Source organism: Falco punctatus (genome assembly GCF_963210335.1).
Source record: "Falco punctatus genome assembly, chromosome: 2".
NCBI lineage: Eukaryota > Metazoa > Chordata > Aves > Falconiformes > Falconidae > Falco > Falco punctatus.
In genome coordinates this window covers 113,312,120-113,334,436 of record NC_137581.1, presented here as the reverse complement: position 1 = coordinate 113,334,436, position 22,317 = coordinate 113,312,120, and the positions used below count along the sequence as shown (strand labels likewise).

Below are 22,317 nucleotides of genomic sequence, written 5' to 3'. Positions count from 1 at the left end.
AGTAGAGGGAAATAATACTCCTTTGGATTAAACAAATCTATTTAAGAAGGGTGAGCTTATACTTGAATCTGATAGGGGATATGTACTTCATTGAGCCTGAACCATAGCATGCTAACAGAAGAGGAGAGGGGCATTTTCACTTGATTCTTAGAATTCTGTCCGTAAATTCTTCCCGCCCAATAACTCTTTCTAAGGCTCCTAAAGCTACAGTGCATCCCCTGGGACAGGGCAGGGGTGACTGGCAGGCTTGTAAGAGAAGCTACTTGCCAGCTGAAGGCAGCTGATGCAAACCTGCCATTTCTGGAATGCAAAGTAGATGTCTATCAGGAGTTTGAAGTGCAAGCAAAAATCACAAGGTTGCCAGTTTTCCTCATCCAGTCTGCATTTCTGCACATTTACAATTCCCTTTATTTTCTTTTCTGGTGTGGTGTGGTTTTTTTTTTTTTTTTTTTTTTTGTTTTTTTTGTTTTTTTTTTTTGTTTTTTTTTTGTTTTTTTTTTTCTCTGCATCTGCTACTCGGCTAGGAGGTAGAGTTATTTCCAGTTCTTAACCTGTCAGCAAATGTTTGTATATGCATGCTGAAGTAATGCTTTGGATTCCCTGGTTTGGGTGCTATTGTCTCAGTCCATAAGACTGAGCACATTCTGGACATGAAATGGTCCAGAACGTGAGCTGGAGGAATATCTCAAAAGCTGTTTAGGTTTTGCTGTTTGAGTCTCTATTAATTTGAGTATAAGTAACTTGTAGAAGGTCACAACACCCCCATTTCTAGAAAAACAGATGACAAATAAATGTAGAATCACAGATAAATCAATTGAACTAATATCAGCTAAAAATCATACAGAATTTTGCCTCCCAAGCACCCTTCAGGAGTAGATAGGTAGGCTTTGCATCATGCCCTGAATGTCAGTGTAAGATGCGAAGGAAATTGATCTGAGAGTCCTGGAGAAGAGGTGCCTCCAGCCTGGAGATGCACAAATCTATTTATTGCCTGAGCACAGGCACTCTGATTTCTTACGGAATGGCAAAGAAAAGTCCATTTCTGTGCCTTGAATGCAAGGCACAGAAGTTGTGCAGTAAACCTGCATTTGATGCTTTTCTTAGCTATGTTGCAGTCTAAGAGTCCCTGTGCTGGCAAAATGATACTGTGCAGTATGTTTTGTGTCAGCCACAACAAAGATGATGCTTGGTTTAATTTTCTGGATGGCTCTCTAAATTCTTTCAGCCATCAGAAATAATCCCAAATGGCTAAAATGACAATGTCTGACAGACTTAGCTCTGAAAGTTACCACCCCATGTGTCTGCTCTGTTAGGTTATTGCTCCAGGAGCAAAATCAGCAGGAGGGAGGTAGTGCTTCCACTGAAGCCGCTGAAATTCAGAGTCCAACGGCTTGCTTAGGCTGCCAGGGAAGGTGAACTTGCCCTCTGCCACTGGATGCTGACAAGAGATGCAAGCACCAACTTTGTCAGGACCAGAACGAAGGCAGTGATCTCTGGCAAAGGGGCGGTGTGAAGCACTGAAATAGCTTCTGTCCTTATCTCCCTGGTGTAATTAACTCACCTTCATGTTTCCTACTGAGGCTGTATAAATTGCGGTGTGCTGTGACTCCTTTGACACATCTCCCTCCAGGAGGTTTTGGTCCTTGCTTCGTTACTTCATGAGCATTACCAAGTGCTCTGTGTTTTCCAGTCTGCAAAATACCAGACTGCTCAAGCCCAAATGTGACAACCCCAGATAACAGGGATTCCCGGGGCTCTGTCACAGGGGGGCAGCTCCTTGCCCTCTGCATTTCAAAGGTGTCAGCTCCTGGGGAGGTACCACCTGAGCTACCTTTTGACTCAGCCAGGTAACCATGAGCAGAGCACTCCGCAAAACCTGCCTGGGAAGCAGCTATATAGGTGGGGTTACCCTGTGACGGATGCGCTCCTTGATGCCTTTGTCATGTTCTCTACTTGCATTTGTTGGGCTGCAGTGTAGTCCTGTGCTGCTTGTCAAGCCTCCTTGGAGGATAACCCCCCTGCTTATTGCCATCGTATCTGTAGCAGTTGCTACAACTGGAAGAATGATGTTCAGATGTAATTATGCATTCCTTGCCGCTTCTAGTGTCGAAGTTGAGGCTTTGGGGCTTTGCCTCCTTTTGGAAAATTAGTCACTTATCTGTGTTTGCTCTTTATTTCATGTCCCTCTGCCATCTGTTTTAATCTAGCTGAGGGGAATGGGGGCGGGGAGGGGGTGGGGAAGGCAAGCCAGCTTCTCAACCAGCCCTCTGGGAGGAGCAGCAAGAAGGAACGATATGGTCCACAGGATGACAGGCTTGCTTATATAAAGCAGTAAGCATGTTCTTCTTCTTACAAATGCAGCTTCAGTTGTTGGGTGACTGGAGAGTGATATGAATTTGATATTTTGGCTGGAGAAAGGGAAAAATTCAGACCCATATTCGTAATTCTGCAGAGGAGATGACAGTGATTTACTTGTACATTAGATGAGGGGATTCAGTTTCCTCTCTTATTTGAGGCTGGTCTGAATCCTTAGCCCAGGCTTCTCGAGGCAGTGGTCTAGATAGTTGCCTTTTATATTGTATGTGATGTGGAAGGGTCCCAGAGGACCAGGTCCTGGACAATAGTGCCCATGGGAGCTGCTTTCTGCCATCTCAGAAATTGCTGGCATTCTGAGCTCTGTAAATAGATATCTGTGAGACACGTAGTGTCTGGGCACCTCACCCCCCTGTGTGAGCTCTGTGCTGAAAAAAAAATGGTACCTTCATGATTGCAAATATTCAGCCAAATTCCTATGTTCTTTAGAGGCACGTGTCCCCTTGGATGGCTAGTCAGGATCTGAACTTGGACCCTCCATATCATGAGGGGGCCACTCACTTCCTACCACCACTTTTTGGTACCCGTCCTTAATTTAGTTTGCATCTAACAGCCTGAAATACTCTGTTCAAGCAAAAATTTTCTGTATGGGGAAATTTTTATAGTTTAAAATTTTTATTTTAGTTCTGTTGAAGAATAAGCAAGGGTTTTGTTTGTTTTTGTTTCAAGTTTTTCTTTGGATTGGCAGTGAATCAAAGAAATGACTATTCACACATCTCTATATATAATTTGTACAACTAGTTTTATACTGTGCCGAAGTGGCCTGATTTCATGATTATCAAATAAATTTGAACAGTGAGATAAAAATGCAGAATGGCTTTGCCTGAGTTTCAAAATACTGCCTTTTAGATAAGGGCTTGAATTCTGTACAAATCACAAAGCAGCATTGGAGCAAGGAGGTTGAAAGGCAGTTTTACTTCCTTTGAACAGCCTTGTTTCTCCCACTTCCCACTCATCCTTGTGCTTTGGGGCCAAGTGTTCTTTGCCAGCCCTCTGAAAACACATACGTGCACAGTTGTAAGTCACAAACCTTTTTCACTGACACCCCTGCCCCTGAAACTCCATTACAAGGAGTTCAACTTAAAAAAAAAAAAAAAAAAAAAAGAGTAGTATTTTCTATTTAATAGGTATTTTGGTGGAATAGTTCCTGTATTACCTGACTTCTAAGATAATGTGGGCACCTAATGTCTTAGTTTCTTGTGAATTTTGTCAAATGTGTTTTTTTATTGTATAATAACTGTGAAAGATTTTATTCTACTAGAAGAAACTACCTTGCTTACTCCTGGACAGTAACGAAACAATATCTTCCAATTCAAGTCTGGAAAAGGTCTCTGTTTCAATCTACACTGTAAGAAAACATCATTTTCGAACTATCACCTGGGCCACCAGTAGGTTATTTAGTTTTCTGCTGTATGCTCACCAGGGCAGCTTTGAGGGAGAATTGGTCTCAGCAGAGTTTGTTGGAAGAGGGGTGAAGGTGACGTGTCAGTTTGCTCCTCCTCTGCAGCAGGGGCTCTGCGTGACACAAGAACAGTACAAGTGTGTAGTTAAACACAATTTGGAGAAATGGCAAAATTCTCATAATCTGCAATCTCAGCTCTGCCTAGTTTTTAAGAGACTGATGCTTTTTTACAAAGACTGACTGGATGCTTCCCAGTGTCTTTCTCTGTACTTTTCACCATGCCATTTATATTTCTTCTAGTCCTCATCTGATCATCTCATAGACTGAAAGTCTTTCCCTAGGTCTTGTTATCCATATGTGATTGAATAACCCTATCAGATAGTAAACTCTGCATTGGGTTTGTCCTAAACAGCAGTTCTCTAATGTTTTCTTTATCAGGACTAACTGAGGCAATTCAGGCTATTTCCTCTGAATGATGTGCGTGTAGCCCCGGCCAAGAAGTACTTTAAGGAAAACAAACAAAACAGTCCTTAAAGGTGGTGGGTTTGAAAGTGGGAGGAAAATTAAGACCATCAACTTTTTAGCGGAAGTAGAACCCAAAATGTTTTTTTCCAGTCTCCTTGGGGAAGACAGAGAGGAAAGGAACTACATGCAGCCAGGAAACCAGGCAGAATTTAGCGAAAGCTTTCTCGAAGTGATGCATCCATGGGAAAAGATTTTTGTTATGGAGGAATACTTGGTGGTTTTTTTCCTTCAGACAATGCTTTTCTGTCAGAGGGTGCCAAGCTGCCTTGCCCTGATAACTTCTACCAGCGACCAGTGGCAGCTCTAGGGAAAGACCCTGTAAAGGGTGTGAGGAGGGGAAGGGCAAGGGCAAGCTCCTGCAGTTTGCCTGGGTGGCAAAAGGACTCTTTTAATGGCACAACAGACCCTCTGTCGTGCTGGCAGACTGGGGACACCCAGGAAGCAGTGAGCTTTGGCTGTGGAGGGTGCTCCTGTTAAGGTCTGTGATGTGCAGAGTCTTCCTGGAAACTGCTGCGCAAAAGCTTAGCGTGGAAAAAGTGAACTTTGAGACCACAGGTGAAGCTCTGGACAGGCAGGTGGAAGGCTGGAGAAGTCTTACTAAGTGAATCTGGGATACTTGCACGGGCAGGTCCTGTGCTGGAGCTGTGAGATAAAATCTAAAACTGGGAAGCTGCCCAGGAGTTCTCATTTTAGAAGTGGTAATGAAACAGTCCTCAGGTCTGGCTGGCTTGGATTGCTGTGGCTGGACTGGCCCCACCGTGCGGTACTGTGTCAGCCTGTACAGATCCCAGCTGCTAGCCTTCTTCGCAGGGAAACGGACTCACTCCTGCTGCTGGAGTTCGCATAGTGAGGAGGCAGAGAGGGACCATCATACAGTGGAGACTGGTGCTTCCTAACTGGCACTGCAGTGTTTTTCCAGTGTTTCTACGAAGATTGATTTATTCACCACTGTACACTTAGGTTGGGAGCTCTCTTTCCAAAATCCAGATGCTGTGCCTTCCAACTTCAGTCTGTACTAAAAAGGACACCGCTCTTGCATGGGGTGCTGCAGTGCCGGTAATCAAAACGTAGAGCTGTTCTCGTACATGCTTTCTCCTGTGTGGAGGCAGAGCACTGATGTGGGCAGGTAACTGGTCAGACTCTCCATGAGCACCACAGGAGGTCTTTGTCTGGGGATTGTATCTTTCGAAGGGAGAGGGTACCAAATAACTAGGAAGTTCTCATTTGCTGCTTCGTATGTTTTTCCAGTTGTGTGTGTGTGGGTTTTTTTTTATTATTTTATTTTATTTTTAAAGGATTTAAATCCTAGCATTGATACAAATGAATGCTTTAGCCAGAAGAGTTTAGTGCACTCAGTGAATTGGCATAAGTGCTAATGGCAAAAAGCATTTGTTCCAGGCCTGTGTAAGCCATCTATGTCTGAGATCTGGGATGCAGATATGCTGGCAAAACTTCTCTAGTGCAGATTGGGGTTTTGCTTTCCTCCTTTTCACAGTTCCAACATACTCTGCAGCTCTTAAGCATGTCTTTCTCTCTACTTAGTTTATTATTGCATTACAACATGATCCCCTTTAAAAGTATCAGTATTTGGAAAAATAAGCCCCAGGACAGCCTGTATGAAATCAAGTGTGTGGTGAGGAGAACTGTGGAGATGGAGAGAGTGCGTCAGATGGGAAAGTTGAGGGGAGAACTTGAGGAAGCGGAATGCCTGGGGAGGAGGGGTGCTGGCGTACCCCCTGTATCATGCTTGCATGCCTCTATATCTCACGCTGCTGCTGAATCACAGTATCACAGCATATGGTCGGGGTGGGAAGGGACCTCTGGAGATCACCCAGTCCAACCCCCTGCCAAAGCAGGGGCACCCAGAGCAGGCTGCACAGTCACATTCAGGAAGGTTTTGAATGTCTCCAGAGAAGGAGACCCCACAGCCTCCCTGGGCAGCCTGTGCCAGGGCTCTGTCACCCTCAGGGTAAAGACGTTTTCCTTGTATCCAGATTGCATCTTCAGAATCACATTGAACTTATTCAAATACAGTAATTTCTTTGAAGAACGAGGATGCCAAATAGGATGTCTGTGCAGTGCGGTGGAAGTCAGCGTTTGGGCTTTCTGAGTTATCCAAGCAAGCTGGCATGGTACTTGGCTCCACATGGGGCTGTGGTGGTGAGGATGAGTGGGAGGTGAGCTGGAGCAGCTGCTGCTGGGCCCAACCTGGAGCTGGGCTGGAAATGGCTTGTGCCTGGTTAGATAGGGACCTTGGCACCATGTTTTGGCAGAGAATGACTCTCTGTGGTCAGCTGGCACCACAGCTTGCTGAATAACCCCCGGAAACATTTCACCTTGGGTATATTTTTAGGGGTACAACACTTTCAAGAAAGCTTGTAACAGCAGGACAGTGTTAAAATGTGTCCAAACACAGAAACAAGGATTTATCTTCCCCAGGCAGCTTCCCAGACCTGCCAGGTCTCCTGTTGCAGATGCTATGACTACTAAATGTCTTAAGCTCTCTCACACTTTGTGAACTCATTTTCATTTCTGATAGGAAAATAACAGACTGTCACACACAACTTTTTTTTTCTTTGCATAATTCTGATGGAGTTGTGACACTTGACATACAGCACAGATGACTGTGTGAATGGCTTCTTAAAATTTAAACAGATGATTCAGAATGAATTATGAAAAACAACCTTATTGTCACAGGAATTCAGTACAGGCAGCAATTGTCTAACTAGATTATCCAGCTTCAATTGATCTCCAAGACTTCTCATTGATAAAGCAGCTAAAGAATCTTAAATGATAAGCCTAATAAACTATTTCCAAACAAAATTTCAAAGTTTTTTTTTTTACTGTCGATGATTTTTTTTTTCCCTCTTGAGAATCTGTTGATGTTGGTTTTCTAAGATCTTTTAAAATGTAACTTTGTGATTATGAAAGCCTTCAGCACTTTAGAGAAGTTTAGATACTATTTTGTTCCAGGGATGCTTTTAGGCAGAATTTCAGCTCTTTGTTTCCTGAGTAAGAAAAAAGCATGCACCTTCAAAAGAAGGTTGAGCAACTATCTTTTAGATTTAGATTGTAATGCTAACACTAAAGAAGCAATAATTCTAGCAGCTGTTTTCTCCTCTGGTTGTATGCTGAGAAAATGAATTTTTTATATGATAAGAACGTTTATTTGTAACCTCGGTGTATACTTGCAATATATTTTAAAATCTTTCACAAGGACTGTTTAAAAAAAGGTGTTTGACAGTACTTGCACATGACAACAGGTAATATTAATTTGGTGGTGGAGAAAAGCATTAAATTTATTGTGCCTAACTGCCCAAATCCGCAGAAGTCACATCAGTACTCTGAACTGCTTTAGGAGAGTTCAAAAACCTCCAGTGGATTCTCAGCAATTGTAGGCTGTCTGTGGCCCCCGTAATTTCTGAGAGATAAAGATTGTAAGATGTGCTTTCACATAATAACATGGTAAAAAGCAGGAGTAAAGGACAGAGGCAAATGGTTAATGTACTGATCTTCAGAGACTGGAAGAGGCCTAGAAAAATCAAAGGCAAGCTATTGCTTCTGTATGATTTGGCTTATGTATGTGAGCAGCATTGTGCCTAGCACTGTTGGAAAGGCTGAATTCCTTTCCCTGGATTGCTCACAGCCCACATCTCACATTGCGAAGTTGGAGGATTTAACTGTGGACTATAGCGTGAGAAACTATTTTTCTACCAGGAGACTGGAAAAGACCAAGTTATAACTTTGAAGGTTTCTGCTAAAATGCCTTTTCAGTTTTACCCTTGGAAGCTGCTGAAATTTATGGAAAAAGGCTTTTAACATTTTAACGATAATATATTGTTGACAAGTAATGAGAAATATAGAGTCTTGGATTGTTTGCCCTCATGTAGGTACACATGTATATATTTCATTGTATTTGTGCCCATCATTTCTAGGTTTTCTATTTTAAGAAATCATTATTGAAAACTGCATTTCCTTAGTGTTCAAAATGAGCCTTTGCTCTTTGAAGCTGAAGAATATTATAATGCTAACTCTTCTGGAAAGGAGTAATGAAAAGATTCAGGCAAGTCTTCACATCTGTATAGTCCCTTGGTTTTTTTTTTTTGTAATTGCATTTCCCCCCATTTTTAGCCACTAAATGATGACATTACATTCTGGGATTCTTCTACCTCTTTGTTTCTTGATTCACAATCTTTAGCATGTAGCTAGGTCATATATATCAAACATTTTCCTTCATAGTCCCAAGATGTAGAGGCTTTCCTAAAAAGATACAGAACTAACTTCAGGTAGTTATATACACATGCATTAAGAGGGTGCTCTCTCTAATCAGTTGACCTGAGTATCTGTGGCTTCAAGTAAAACTACCAAGCCTGAGGAGAAATAGCCAAGTCGTTAGCTGATGACACTAACTTTTATGGCCTGTCCAGCTGTACCACAGCACCTTTGTGATATAATATGCAGTATAGCAAATCCTAAAAAAAAGCCCACTGGGTTCAGTTCCCTGCAGAACGTAAGGACTGGCTAAGTACGCAAGTCCCGTGGTTTGTGGGCACCCTCCCCAATGCTTGGACATTAAAGTCCTGAAGATTGTGCCGTGGTTTCTTTGGAGCATGCACTTTAAACAAACAAACCGAAACCAACCACCAAATCCCCACAACAAGCCAAACCAAGAGAGGGAGTTTGTGAACGGGCAGAGTCATATCTCGGGTAAGGGAGCCAGCAGAGCCTCTTCCTCTCCGGTGTGGCTGGGAGCTGCTGTAACTTTATGCTCATTTGTTTATACCACCAGAGTATGCAGCCAGCATAAAAGCATACTTGGTCAATCTAAAAGGGCGCACAAATAAGCTTTTGCCTGCCTGGCACTCTAGAGGTGTGACGTGACGGTTTGGAACCGATGCTGGCCAGGGATGCTTTGGCTGTAGGCACGCCACGTGTGTACCCTTGGTTAGGGGAGTCTGTAACCTCCGTAGGGTGCTCCTGCTCTCTCCCATGGGAACGCTCTCCTTCTCTGCCCTGGCTGGGGTGGTGCCTGGGGGTGGCAGGGCTGTGGCTGACCTCATCACCATCCTAGGCTTGTTTTGCCTTGCTGGGGGCTGCGGGACAGGGCTGGTTGGGGAGGGAAGGGCACTGCACCACCCTGGTGGCCCCCAGCCTGGCCAGGCCATGCTGCACCCAGGCACTGTGAGGAGTGGGGAAGAATCTACCCTACAGCAGTGGCATTAGTCCCTGAAGCTTCTGGATGGGTATCTGGGGGCTCCAGGAAGACTTTCGGCTCCTGTGAGGGCAGGAGCTCTGTTGCATCTGCTGTCAGAACACAGTAAGCTCCATGCATGCTGCTCCTGCTGCTGCCTGTGTCTGGTGCTGGGGTGCAAGGGGTGCACATTCCTCTGCACCCCCAAGGTACAGCTCCTGCTTAATAGGGGGATGGCGGAGCCCGCAGGGGCTGGTTAGTGACTTGTGACATTAGGAAAAGCTGTTGGAACAGATACAGTGATGTGGTTGCCAGCATCTGAAGAAATCAAATGTATTGTCTTGGAAGCTCCATCTGTTTGTAGGTATTTAACTCCAGGGTTTGGGCTTCAAAAGTTCCAAGCCATTAGCTGTCGTTCCCAGGTTTGCTGTTGCTTGACCTCTACTGCAACTTTTATTATCCTTTCTGATAATTCACATGGATTGCTTTAGACCCAGGCAAGCAATAACAATGTTTTCCTTCTGCAAATAATTTAATCCAGTTGCTTAGTTCTCTCTGCTTCTGATAATGATTTTTTTTTTTTTTTTGTATTAGGAGGCATTAGGAGCTAATTTAGGCTGTGCAGCTAACTTTGTCCTAAAATCTTAGAATCTGTTGTGTTGGAAATAACATTTTATTAAGATTGGATCTCTTTTTTTTTTGTTTGTTTTTGGCTGGGGTTTTTTTTTGTGTGTGTGTGATTACTCCAGTATAACCTGGTTTGACCACAATACCGACTGTCGATATTCTCAATTCACTAGAACATATGCAGCACTGCATGGAAGAAAACCTCATATATGTAACCTTTATTCATCAACTAATCCAAATTTTAATTTAAAAGGGAATTTTAACAAGCAGCATAGGAGCCTTCAGAAAACATGTGAGGCAGTGCTGTGAAGGGGAAAAATGCTCAAATATACTGAAGTCCTTGCTTCCCTATTATTTTCAGCTGCAGACCTTTAAATGCCATAAATGTTTCTTATTCCAACTGAGATATCTGAGAAACATGGAAAGTAAGTGCAGAAGAACATTGAAAAAAGAACAAAATGAAAGAAAACCAATGCTGAAAAAAAAAATCCAAAAGAAACAAACACACACCCCCAAACCACAATACACTTCCCTCAACACCCCCCCATGCCCTCACCCCCCCCCCCCCCCAAAAAAAAAAAAAAAAAGACTACCTCTAATAACCATCACATATAGTACAGGATCATTAGATTAACCTTTTTTATGATGAAAAGCATTGCTGTAAGATGTTTCAGCTGTATTTAATGGCATCAGAAGCTTTATGCTCCTTATTATGTTGAAATGGATAAAGATTTTCATTTAGATAAATAGGTACCTGACATAGTCTGTTGTTTTTTTTGTTTTGTTTTGGTTTTTTTTTATATATAACTGCTGCTTTTATGTTGGCTTCTGACTTCTGTGATAATTAACAGCTAATTACTTTACCTGGAGTAAGCAGTGTTGAAGTTGAATGGCAAGAAGGATGTATGTTTTTTGTGCAGGTGTTGCTTCTTGCAGCAACATCCAGCAAGAATGATGGAGCTGGTGTCCGTGTGGGTAATGCATGACAAACACGGCTGTCTCTGCCCAGCACAGTGAACTCTGCTGCCCTGTTTGCTGGTTTGCCTCTGCCCAGTTTATAGAGAGAACTGTGGCAAAGTGTGCCTCTTCAGGCTTAAGAAAAAGATTTTCTTAAAGACAGAAAACATAAATCAGTTTGAGGGCTAGAGATTGTTATTCAGGTAGAAGTTGGTATCTGTGCCAAAACTCTTTCAGGAAGGTCCCTGTTGGATGCTGCAGCAGGGCAATATGGATCAAACAAATGTTCTGGAACCTTCATGCCTCCCTGAACTGATTTCTTTCTTTGGCACCAGGACATCTCCTTGACACCTTGGCACTCACGCTGCACGCCCAGGGTCCCGCACGCCCTGTGATGCCCAGCAGCTGGTGCCAAGGAGGGTGGTGGGGTCCCTTCTGTTCCTTCATGACTGCAAAGATACTAGAAGATCTTGGGTGAATTAATGACTTAAGTAACTTTAAACGTAAAATGGATATTCCTGTACTCGTGCTTCATAAATACATCGAAAACTCTTCGCTGTGCAGATAGTCCTGGAATTGAAGGATTGAAGCAAGCAATAAAATGCACTTAGGCTAGAAGTATGTAGCTCAAATCATCTGTTAGAGCTTGCAGTTGTTCTTCCTTTGGCCTGACTGTGGGCTAGTTTAATCAGAGCCATTTAATTTCATCAAAGGTTGCTCAGATGTCATGGTGTGGAGTGCCCCTAATGATCCTCGGAAAGTCGTGCTGCAGAGCAGCTCTGAAATAATGATGCTCACTATTTACAGATGCAAGCACGGTCAAATGCTTGCACATTGCTCGAGGTAACCTTGTAAAGACAAGTGATTATTGCAAGTTTGGGTCTCCGAAACAAACCTGTGGTAAATAGCTGGAGCCTCAGGGAATTGCTATTAGCAGCACTGTATTCAGGGAAGCAGCAGATACTTTCTTCTTCTCTTAACCCCTCCTGGTGGGATAAAGAAATGCAAGGAAAAGGGGGTTTGTTCATCAGGCATTTTGAACACAAGGCGATTATTTCTCAGTCCTTTTCCCCCAGAAATTTCCTTCCAGCTAGAAAAACAGATGCACGCCAGCTGGGGCTCCTTGCCATGTGCCGCTGAGAGTATCATACACGTTTTTCTCTGCCTGTCTGAACACTTGCCAGACCAAGGCTTAAGGTCTGTTAGCCTTAATAGGCTTTAAGGAAAGAACTGTTTGATTGTTTCTTAGTAATATGATTTTTTTTTCCAGCCTAATATAATTTAAAATCTTTTGCTGCCATGATGGTTGCTACAGAATATCAAGGAGGAGGATACTGACCAGTCTTCGAAGTTCAAGAAGCTGGGTTTTCTTTTGCTAATATGAAAGAGTAGAGAAGAGGTACTTGTGATCTTTTATTCAGCTTCTGTGAGTGTGCTTTCTTGAGTTTTTGTGTGGGTAAGAAGTATGCCTTAGAAGGAAGCTTGGCTGCGTCACTGACAGTATTGTGCTGACAAAAGTCTGAAGTGTAAATTGTTGGAAGAGATACCTGTTTAGGAAATAGATAGCAGGGGCTCTAAACTGGCTTCATTCCGTGGCATGACAAAGTTCTTTTTTCAGTCTGAAACTGAAGCTGAAGTATTTGCTTTTTGACTGCAACTGTATGTGCCACTTTCATCTTATAAGAAAAATAGGAACAATAACAGTTATTTCTTCAGGCTTCTCCAGCTGCATGCGTTGGCTTCATTGGAGGTTGATAATAAAAATGGTGTTATAAATTGCAATGACTTACATATGGGAATAGGTCTTTTTAATATTCCGTTTGCCATAGATGATGATTGCTGCATTTGCACTTTAAAGGAGGTATGTAAAACCAGCAAAAGGTGTGTCATGGGAAAGGCAATTGCCTTTGAAAAGTTTTCATAAGCTGCGCTATTAAGTATTTATATGTGTAGTCTCAGAGCAGGTAGACTAAAAAGTAACTGCCTTTAAGAATGTCACAAATGTTGCTTGGGACCCCTGGGAGACGCAGTATTTGGATCATTTATCTATCAAAAAAAGAGACTGATGGGCACAGGAACTTTCTTCTGACTATAGTAAAAATGGCAGTTTGTACAATTCTTGCTGTTTCAAGGCCAAAGCCTTTTTATTTAAGAGTATACTGCCCTTTAAGACCATTTGATCGGGACATTAAAGGCATGTTCAAACCCTGTGTCCTGTTCAATCAAGAAACTTTTATTCCTATATGTATGCTACAGATGCTAGAGAATTAATGATTCTGCTGGTAGGGGGTGAGGAATCCAAATGCCTCCTTCTGGACCTTGTTTTGTGTGGTTAAAAATTGTGGTTTACTGGCTATAAAGAAGTTTCTAGTGCTATTGCTGTAGCCATATACAGGAGAGTTGTTTGAAAAGACAACCAAGACTGCTTGTATTTATTAACTTTAGCCAAAAGGATAGAATCAACTGCTTGCTTTTCCTACGGCTCTGTTTATGACCAGAGAAAAGCTCATAAAATTCTATTCTCCATGAAACGGTAAAGAACCTTATGTACCAGTTTCTTGAGAAAGCTTTTCAACATCTAGTTGACTTCCTGCGTATCTTTTAGAAAGCATTTAATCTTGGTTAAATATTTAAAGCAATTGAGTATCAACCTTAGGAAATAAGTTATATGTAAGTATCTAAAATTGTAGCGATTGAAAGAATTGAGTACTGTTTAATAGTATTTCCCATATCTGCTATATTACAAACCCTGTACCAGGGACTATATTTTTCTGTTCAATTGTGTGTTCAATACCTAGGCTTAATGGTGTTCCTGTTCCTCTAGGCACTACTGCAATTTTCCTACCCGTACATATGGAGTTAATGAAATAAACCTCTATAAAAGAGATGTAGCTCTTCTTTCAGTACATAGAATTATGATAGTAATAGTAATGAATGGCAATGGAAAATTCACATACATATAGCTTTAATTATTCAGATTTTCTGTGTTTGGACATCTGGATTGCCAACAGTACATGATACTTTAATTGGTTGGGATTCTTTTATTAACCTTTGAGATGTTTGATAATGTTAGCAACAGAGCGTCTATGATCAGGGAGAGAGGTTGAATATTCCCCCCGCCCCCCCATTTCCTTCCTTCTGTGCTAGAAACACAGAAACTAGTGAAGTTAAAGACAAGTTTTTGGCTTCTGCTTTAGCTGCAAAGCAATGTAAAAAAACAGATGGCTTAGTGTTTCGGGAGAGGTAGGCTAAGTACTTTCCTTTTGCTCCAGTGGCAAAAGTGTCTTGAGGACACTTCAAGCTCAGCCCTCTGTTTTGCACAGCTTTTAGGATATCTTTCTGTGCAATTTGACCAAATGCTCCCATTTGGCTGCCTTCCCCCATCCATACCAATTGGCAGCAGCGAGCTGATTACCCTTCCCCTGCCAATCTCTGTGCAGTCTGCAGGTGAGCGATGAGCACTGCCCGTTAGTCCTGCAGCAGAGAACCCAGCAGCAAAATCATTCCTGATGTATCTCCCAGGTAGGAGATTTGCTTTTAAGGTCCAGTGTTTCTGATCTATAAGGTAGAAACCCAGCTTAAGTACACTGAAAGGTTACAGATGGACTTGTTAGCTCTTGCTTGAACTTTTCAAGGACTACTTTTGATGGAGAAAGTACAATGTGGGCCTTGTGAGTGTAAGGGGAAATACTGAGTGATTTATTAAGCCTGGAGAACCATGTGGAAATGGAATGGGCATCTAGGATGCTGAAAAACCCTTTTAAACAAGGAGCTTACTGTTAAGAATGACTTACTGTTCTTAGTAGAACTTTGCTTTTGTGATTTTTTTTATCTTAAAGCAATTATTATTTCAGCCATGTGTGGAACTGTAGATGAGTTTTTGAAGGTGTGAGCTCGGGTTAGGGTGCAAACACTTTGCTTCCCAGCCATCTGTTCAGGCAGTTAGAAAATGCCTGCTTTCCTAAAGCACGAGTGCTGAGGAGCCTTGATTTATGTGCAGGGTGAATTGAAATCAAATGCTGAACCTGTTAATTGATCCATTACAATCACCCTGCCAAAAGTTATCCCCTCCTGGGAAAGGCCATCTAGGTTTAAGTGCCTTAAACTCCTAAGAACATGGGTTCAGACATGGCAAAAAAAAAAAAAAAAAAAAAAAAAAAAAAATCATCATGCCTTGTATAAAGCCACAGTAATTTTCTTAGTTGTTAGGGCAACAGGAGAACAGAGTATAAGTAACTTAAAGATGATTTAGCTGGTCAGCAGCTGTAAACTTCTCTCTAAGTAAAGCCAGTGGAAAAATTCTTTGCCTAAGTACTCCTTGATGTATTCAAGGATAATAAGACAGAGGAGGTCCTTGGGCTTTCTTGTACTCAAAGCAGAGGAACAGGTTGAAGGTCTCTTGCATAGAAAGATGTAACCCAGGGATAAATCAATGAAGAATAAATGTTGTAAGATTTTTCTCCAAGTCTTATTTTTTTCTGTGGTAAGAAAATTAATTTTCCAGAAATAAGAGTGTGGCTGAAAATAACTGTGCTTCAAAGGACCATGTTCTCCCCCTTGTCAAGTAAACTTGGTGCTTAACTAGAAAGTTGATCCCTTTTCCATTTCAGATGGCTGAAGCTAAACTGTGACACATATCTGATTTCAGTGCTGTTGGCAAGAGGTATTGTTTGAAAGCAGTGGGACCAGAAAAGAGCTTTTTTGCCAAGGATGGCAGATGACCGAGCATCAGATGAGGCATCACCAGTGTTGTTCTGGGGCAGGTTATCCATGCCACATGCTTGCATGTGGGCCACAAAGGGATCTGGCATTATCCTTACTGCACTTGGCACCTCAGCAAGCAAACTACACACATGGAGTTCAGGAAAGTGAGCTGGAGCGATCTGTGTAGGTGGTAGGCTGTCTTAGAGCACATTTAACACTGGCAACTTCTTCTCTTAGTTTGAGCTTTACCTCCGTGTTTTACACTGAGTAAGTCTGTCTTTCTTTGCAGAAGAAAGAAATGAGGCTGAGGAATTAAAAGTAACAGAAAGCATTTTTTCTTCTGTTGGAGAAAGCTATCCCAAGGCTTAAGCTCCTGACAGTGGAGAAAACTCCACAGCTGAGATTTATTCTAACACAGCGGTACCTTGCTTGAGTGTATGGACAAAATGAAACCTACCTGGGTCTGTCTTTGTACTAATGACACTAAATACAATGGACTTGGGGACTGGGAAAGTCAGCTAGTTCCCAAAGTGACAACTCTGTGTTCCCTCTGGGAAATTCCTATTTAAAAGCTCAAGAGAAATGGCCCTAGCAGCCACCCATGTTATAAATCCCAAAGGAGCACGGTTCATCTGGCACCCTGTCTCCTTTTCTGCACTGGTCAAAAGGATTAAACCTAATCATTCGGGAAGTCGGTGGGAATGACAGCTGTCTTTTACACCCCTAGCATGGCTGGAGGTGGTATATGTCCTCCTGTTGCTTCTTCATCCATGAACTGTGGCTTAAAATCCCCATAGGGAAGCTCAGAGAAGCTTTTCTCCCAGAAGGGCCTTTTGCTGTGTTCAAAATTAAAAAAAAATATTGTGCTGGGGCATTAGAGAGCAAGCTGGAAGTGAATTAAGACAAATCAAGTAGCTGCAAGTGCTATTCAGAGACTGTTTCGGATTGAAATAGGCACCTAAGAGCATGAAGTGTTCTGTCAAATTGCTGAACATAAGGGTGGAAAATAGAGGAAGTCCATTTTGGTACACATGTTCAGCCGCATTAATTAGAGCAAAGTGATGACTTCCTTCTGTTGGGAAACATTGAGTCTGTACCCTCAAAACAAGAGCAGCTCCATCGAGGGAGAGCTAGCATGTTATCGTGTACGGGTTCCCCTTACGACTCGGTAAGATTTCTGTGCTCATGTGTCACACTCCACATTGGGAGTGTGGAGAGAAAATAATGCTTTAAAACACAAACGGTGGAATTTACTTGACTAAATGCAGCCATCTAATCCTGAATTGCCACCCTAGACAGAGAAGCAGGCATCTCTAGGGGACAGTTATGCTCATCCTGAAGTAGATGTTTCGGTTGAGTCAGATTAATTATGCCTGGAGGTGCTTATTTCTCCCCACTGATTGTAAAAGGACCCTAGGAAGACTAATTCAGTTACAGAAATCTGCAATGTGAACCTCTAGAGCTAGAGGAAATGAATCCTGCCCAAGGTACCAGTAATAGAAAGTTGGCAGATAGATTTCTAAGCAGAACGTTTATCATGTCTATAGTGTTGGTCCAAGAAGGTTATAAAGTGCTTAAAAGCTATGGGGATGTCGGGGCTGCAGTGGCTCATCAATGAAAACCACCACCAGACCAAGGGGATGAAAGAAGAATTTTTCAGGATGATTGTACTAATGTTAATGTCAAGATCGCTTCTCTTGAGGAGTTTATCCCATAGGGGTTCACCCGTAAAAGGGAACTCAGTGGAGAGGCAATAGGGTACTGAGGCTTCATCTCCTTTCAGCCTGTCTGTGCAACTCCTTGCTTATAAGGTAGGCACTTTCCTATAGTCCTTTTGACATTAAAATTCTCCTTTTCCTTCTCTCTTCTAATGGGAAAATAGTATATGGTGCCACCTGGATTTTATCTTATTTGTAATAATCTGTTTCTCCTAAATGAGAATATGGAAATCTCAGATGTGAGGTAATGGCCCAATTTATGGAACTAAAGAAACTTCAGTGAGTCTACAACAATGTAATAAAAATCTCAAAGAATTTATATGTTTTTTAAACATGCCACAGACTTTGAGATATGTTGAGGGCCTGTGTCTAACACAGCAAAGTCTGGCTATTTCACTGTATTAGACTATACAAGCATTTCTAATTTCAAGGACATGAAATTACAAGCTGCTAAATATATATGTATATTTTAACCAGTATGTGTCTCTATAAAGACAATGAATTGTGACTGCCTTCTCATCTTGTGCAAAGAACAATGAGCCTTAGAAGGCAGAAGCTTTAAAGATTAGTAGTTTTATTAGAAAGTGCCCTAAATGAAAAGTCTCAGCATTTTAATAAATTTCCTCTGGGATGAAAGAAGTTTCTCTCAAAGGAAATTGCAGCAGATGTGCAAGTATTTGGGAACACTAGGGAGACCTTGGCATTTGAAGGCAGGGAACTTTAACTGTGAAGCATTTGCTCCTCGTAATTTTGAAGTACGTGCCTATTAACAAACACTATGTACGTGTATAAAATTGAAGAAGTGCGTATAACACACATTAAAAAAAAAAGGAAGGAATAGGTATTTTTTCCTAGTAGCACTGAGGGGGGCATAGGACGGTAGCAGGAGAAGTTGTTGCAGGGGTTAGTGAAGAAACCGCATAGCTTGAAAGGGACACCTGGAGCCAAAGATGGGTCCCCCCCTGCCAGGGCTGGGCAGCCTGCACAAAAATCACCCCTTGCTACCTCCCGCGTTGCTGGTGGGGCTCCTGACAGTTTCTGGCATGCCGCGTGCCCTCGGCAAAGTGAAAACTGGCAGGGGTGGAGGGGAGGGGTGAATCTCTCCTCCCAGCAGCTGCTCTCTGGTCCTCTTGGACACCATGGCTTGGTGTTCCCAGCTGATGTCTTCCAGCCTGGGCCGGGCGAGGTGCAGGAAGGAGGCACCCACTCCTGCACTGCTGCCAGCATCCCCTCTGCCCACACTTTCCCCAGGACAGCGATTCACATCAGGGAGGCCCGAGAAGGCAGGCTCAGAGCCCATCCTCACCATCTGGATCTTGGTTACCTTGCTCTTCTCACCCTGATGCTGCTGGGAGTTACTGCTAATAACTCTCACACCCTTCCTCCAACGTGATGCATGAATCACCTGGAGAAGCTCCTTTGGGCCATTGTTTTGAAATGGCTGTTCTGAGTGATGCTGCTACAGGCTCCGTTATGAGAATCTGGTACGTAGTGTCTTTCACTCTCTTTACAACCTAACTGATCTAATGTGCAACAGGCTTCAAGGGATTTTGCTGCTTAATCTGTATTTATTTGAAGCCACATTTGTTCTTAGCGGGTTTTTTTAATTAAACAATCATAGAAAGTTACTTTTGGCAATGTATGCTGCTAGATTGGCTTCCTGGTAGTTTCAGATCAGTTAGACTAATTTTCTTAAATCTGTGTAAAATGTATTAAATCAATGTTTTATATAATTTTATTCCTCAGTTCAGCCAGAAATATAACTTTCTCTGCAGGAAATGTTCAATTGACTGGTTTAAAGTTTCTTGCCAGATCCAAGATTGTATTAACCATTTTACCAGCATAAGGGGGGATTGCTGAAGAAACATCTGCTTTGGGAAGGTTTATCAGATTTTCACCCCCTCATCATCAGGTTAGTGCTGTCTTGTGCATTCAGTTGCACAACCTCAAAGCACTGTCTGACAATTTACTGCAATCTTCGGCTGATTCCTTTGACCTAGAGATTGGGATTTAAAGGTGACAAGTACTAGGCTAGCAGGAAGCATTGTTTTAGTAGAGCGTCAGATATATTTCCTGCATCGCAGCAGTTTTGATGATGTTAGTAAGCAAAAGACTTTTCTTCATTTCCAAATAATACAACGAATGCTTCTATCCAACTAAAGAGTCCCCAGACTGCTGCTCCATACATCTTCAAGCTCCTGCATTGCAATGATAACATTGGATATGGGGAAGGGGGACTTGGGGAATTGCCCTGCAATTATTTTGTGTTTAGGAAGGACGACTGGCAGGGATTTCTAAGACTTGTGCACCCAGAAACGTAGGAGGTTTCATATTCCACAGTATCTCTGCCCACCCCACTGTACCTGAGCACTGTCCCCTGCTTGAGCCTTCTTCAAACAGGTTAATTCCTTTGCAGATGCTCTTAGAGTTGGCTGACCTCAGGAGGCAACAATTAAATGGGTGATCTCAAACCACACTGGAGTTGTCATATTAATTTTCCCTGGCGCGCGCGCGTGTGTATATATATATATATATATGAATATAACCTTGTCATATTCATTTTCTATGAATTCTGTGCTGATTTTAAGACTTACAGGACAATGAAGGTCCTCTCCAGACCTTCTTTTCCTTGGAAGACAGTCCAGGTGTCTAGAATCCCACCTGGGATACTGCAGTGTAGATGAGCAAGGATTTCTGCAATAATCATGCCAAGTTCTACGGTAATGACATTAGTTCATCAATAGAATATCAATTCTCCATTATTATCTCATTTGGAATCTTATAAAACTATTTATACAAGAAAGCTGATTAACATAATGATGTGGCATGAAGCAGTAACAGCACAACAATAAATATTTGTTTTAGGCATTTTTGTAACAATACATTTTTCTAATAAATATATAGCTGTTTTTAGAGCAGCAATTACATGAGTTATCACATTAATTTTTATGGAAAGTATTAAAGTATGGGCAATTTCATTAATCTAATGAATAGAAGGTTGCATACAGCTAATGCTAAATGATGGGGAAAGGGAGATTATTAGGAAGACTTTGTATATATATATATATACACAGTAAGTGATCCTTAAGGACAAATCAGGAGAGAAATTTGCTAAGCAAGCATGCTTTACTGGATTGATGAGTGTTTTGTTTTTGTTTTTTAAATTTGTTGGACTACTGGTTTAGGCAATCCATTAGGTATCTAATGGAAATGTTTAAAATAACTATTTTTAAATTACAGTTCCATTAATAAGCCAAGTAAACCAAGTACAAGCGCAGTATGTAAAGCTGATAATGAAGTCCATGTAGCACGCAGTAAACTGACTGGGCATATTTTCTGTTTCTAGACTACATTGGCTGAAGACAGAGAGTTCCATCCTGACTGCACAGAGCTGTAGTAGCAGGACAAGATATAAATGGGCTTGCTTGTAATATAGAAGTGCTAATTCCCTGTCTCAAAAGAAATTGGTGTGCTTAGAGCTAGGAAGAAATTTTACCTACAAAGTGCTATCAGATTCTCCTAAATGCAGTTTTATTCTGGATTCCTCCCACTGATATCATAGGGTGCTTGGGGCAGGGAAGGAAGTGTGGAAAAGCAAACTCCTTCCCAATGCCTGCTTAATTTTAAAGCAGGTCAGGGCAGTATTTCTAAGTCTGAACACACTGACACTATTCAGAACACTAACAAAAGAAAAGTGAAATAAGGCAGAACGTGCTCATTCTTTGAAAGATTTGCAAAAGTTCCTTAACAGAATAAATTATATATTTTGTGTTTTGAACAAAGCATAAAGGAATGTGGGGGTGATGACTGACAAGTTTCAGTCTTGGGAACGGTAGAAGTTTGAACATTTTTCAAAAAAGACCTTGAAAGTCGGAACGGTTAAATCATGCTGTTTGCCTGTCTTTTCCATGATATCCAGTTTGAGGTGCAGAATGAGGACATGTAGCTGTTTATAGTCCTTTTCAAAGGGGAATGAAGTGTTTTCACATAATGCTTTCAATATTTTTATCTCTCTGGGGATATAAAAGTGTCCTTTTTGGGAAGAAAAGGAAAGAGAAAAAAGGAGGGGAAACCTGAAAATCCTTTTTTTTTTTTTTCTTTTTTTTTTCCTGACTGTAGAAACTGCTTTATTACTTAAAAATAACCATTGCATTTCTTTCTCAGAAACCCTAAAACTTGAGGAGCTTGGTGTGCAAATGTGGAAGGCTGCAGCCTGAAGGCCAGTTTCTCTGTCAAAGCTACTGTTGTGCATTTTGTGCCCAAACGTAAGTTCCTCAGTCCTTCATGCTTGTCAGGCTCCAGTTCTCATACAGCAATTTATTCTATGTTATATGAGGTGTGCTAAAGAGAAGTGTTTAGAAGAGCAGAGCACACATGAACGATGCCTTTCTGTAGCCCTTTGGGGTAAAGGCATGAATCAGAAATGGGCAAGCTGCTTATGGCATGGCAGAGCTGGCTCAGATCTCCTCTGAAGTGTGGGACAAAGTGTGACTAATGCTGCCTCGAGGGTGAAGGGGAGGTGTAGGTGGGAGGGTATGAGCTGGACTGGAAAGTCAGAGGGCTGCTGGGCTGCTCCTGTCAGGGCAGGGGCGATGGCAGCAGCTGTGCTTCCTCCCTCCGTGGGCTTCCTCCCTCCATGTGGTTGGTGGTAGCAGCCAGCCCAGGGCAGTGGTGGCTGTGTTTGTTTGAAAGGCTTCTGGCAGAGATAAACTGGACATCCTTGGCAGCCTGATGTCCTAGGAAATTGGGAATACTTAAAGTTATAGCTGGCTGTGCCTTGCTGTAGGAGAAGCAGGAATAATAATGCAGATCTCTTGGCA

The 22,317-nt window shown here is 42.1% G+C and overlaps 2 protein-coding genes across 19 annotated transcripts in view; one reads left to right on the top strand and one right to left on the bottom strand.

Annotated features, from left to right (window-relative positions):
* LOC308058816 (cell surface glycoprotein CD200 receptor 1-B-like) overlaps positions 1-22,317 on the top strand; it is a 150,721-nt gene that overhangs the window by 51,452 nt on the left and 76,952 nt on the right. The gene's annotated exons all lie outside the window — the stretch shown is intronic.
* Positions 1-22,317, bottom strand: part of HTR1F (5-hydroxytryptamine receptor 1F) — a 67,687-nt gene that overhangs the window by 9,230 nt on the left and 36,140 nt on the right. The window contains exons 1-2 of one of the 2 annotated variants that reach the window (XM_080375208.1): positions 11,971-11,994; positions 3,794-3,888 (exon numbers count right to left, since the gene is read on the bottom strand). The exons of the other annotated variant lie outside the window; for it this stretch is intronic. The gene's annotated coding sequence lies outside the window, so the exon portion shown is untranslated. Of the gene's footprint in view, positions 1-3,793; positions 3,889-11,970; positions 11,995-22,317 lie in introns of those variants that run through there. 2 annotated transcript variants of the gene reach the window in all.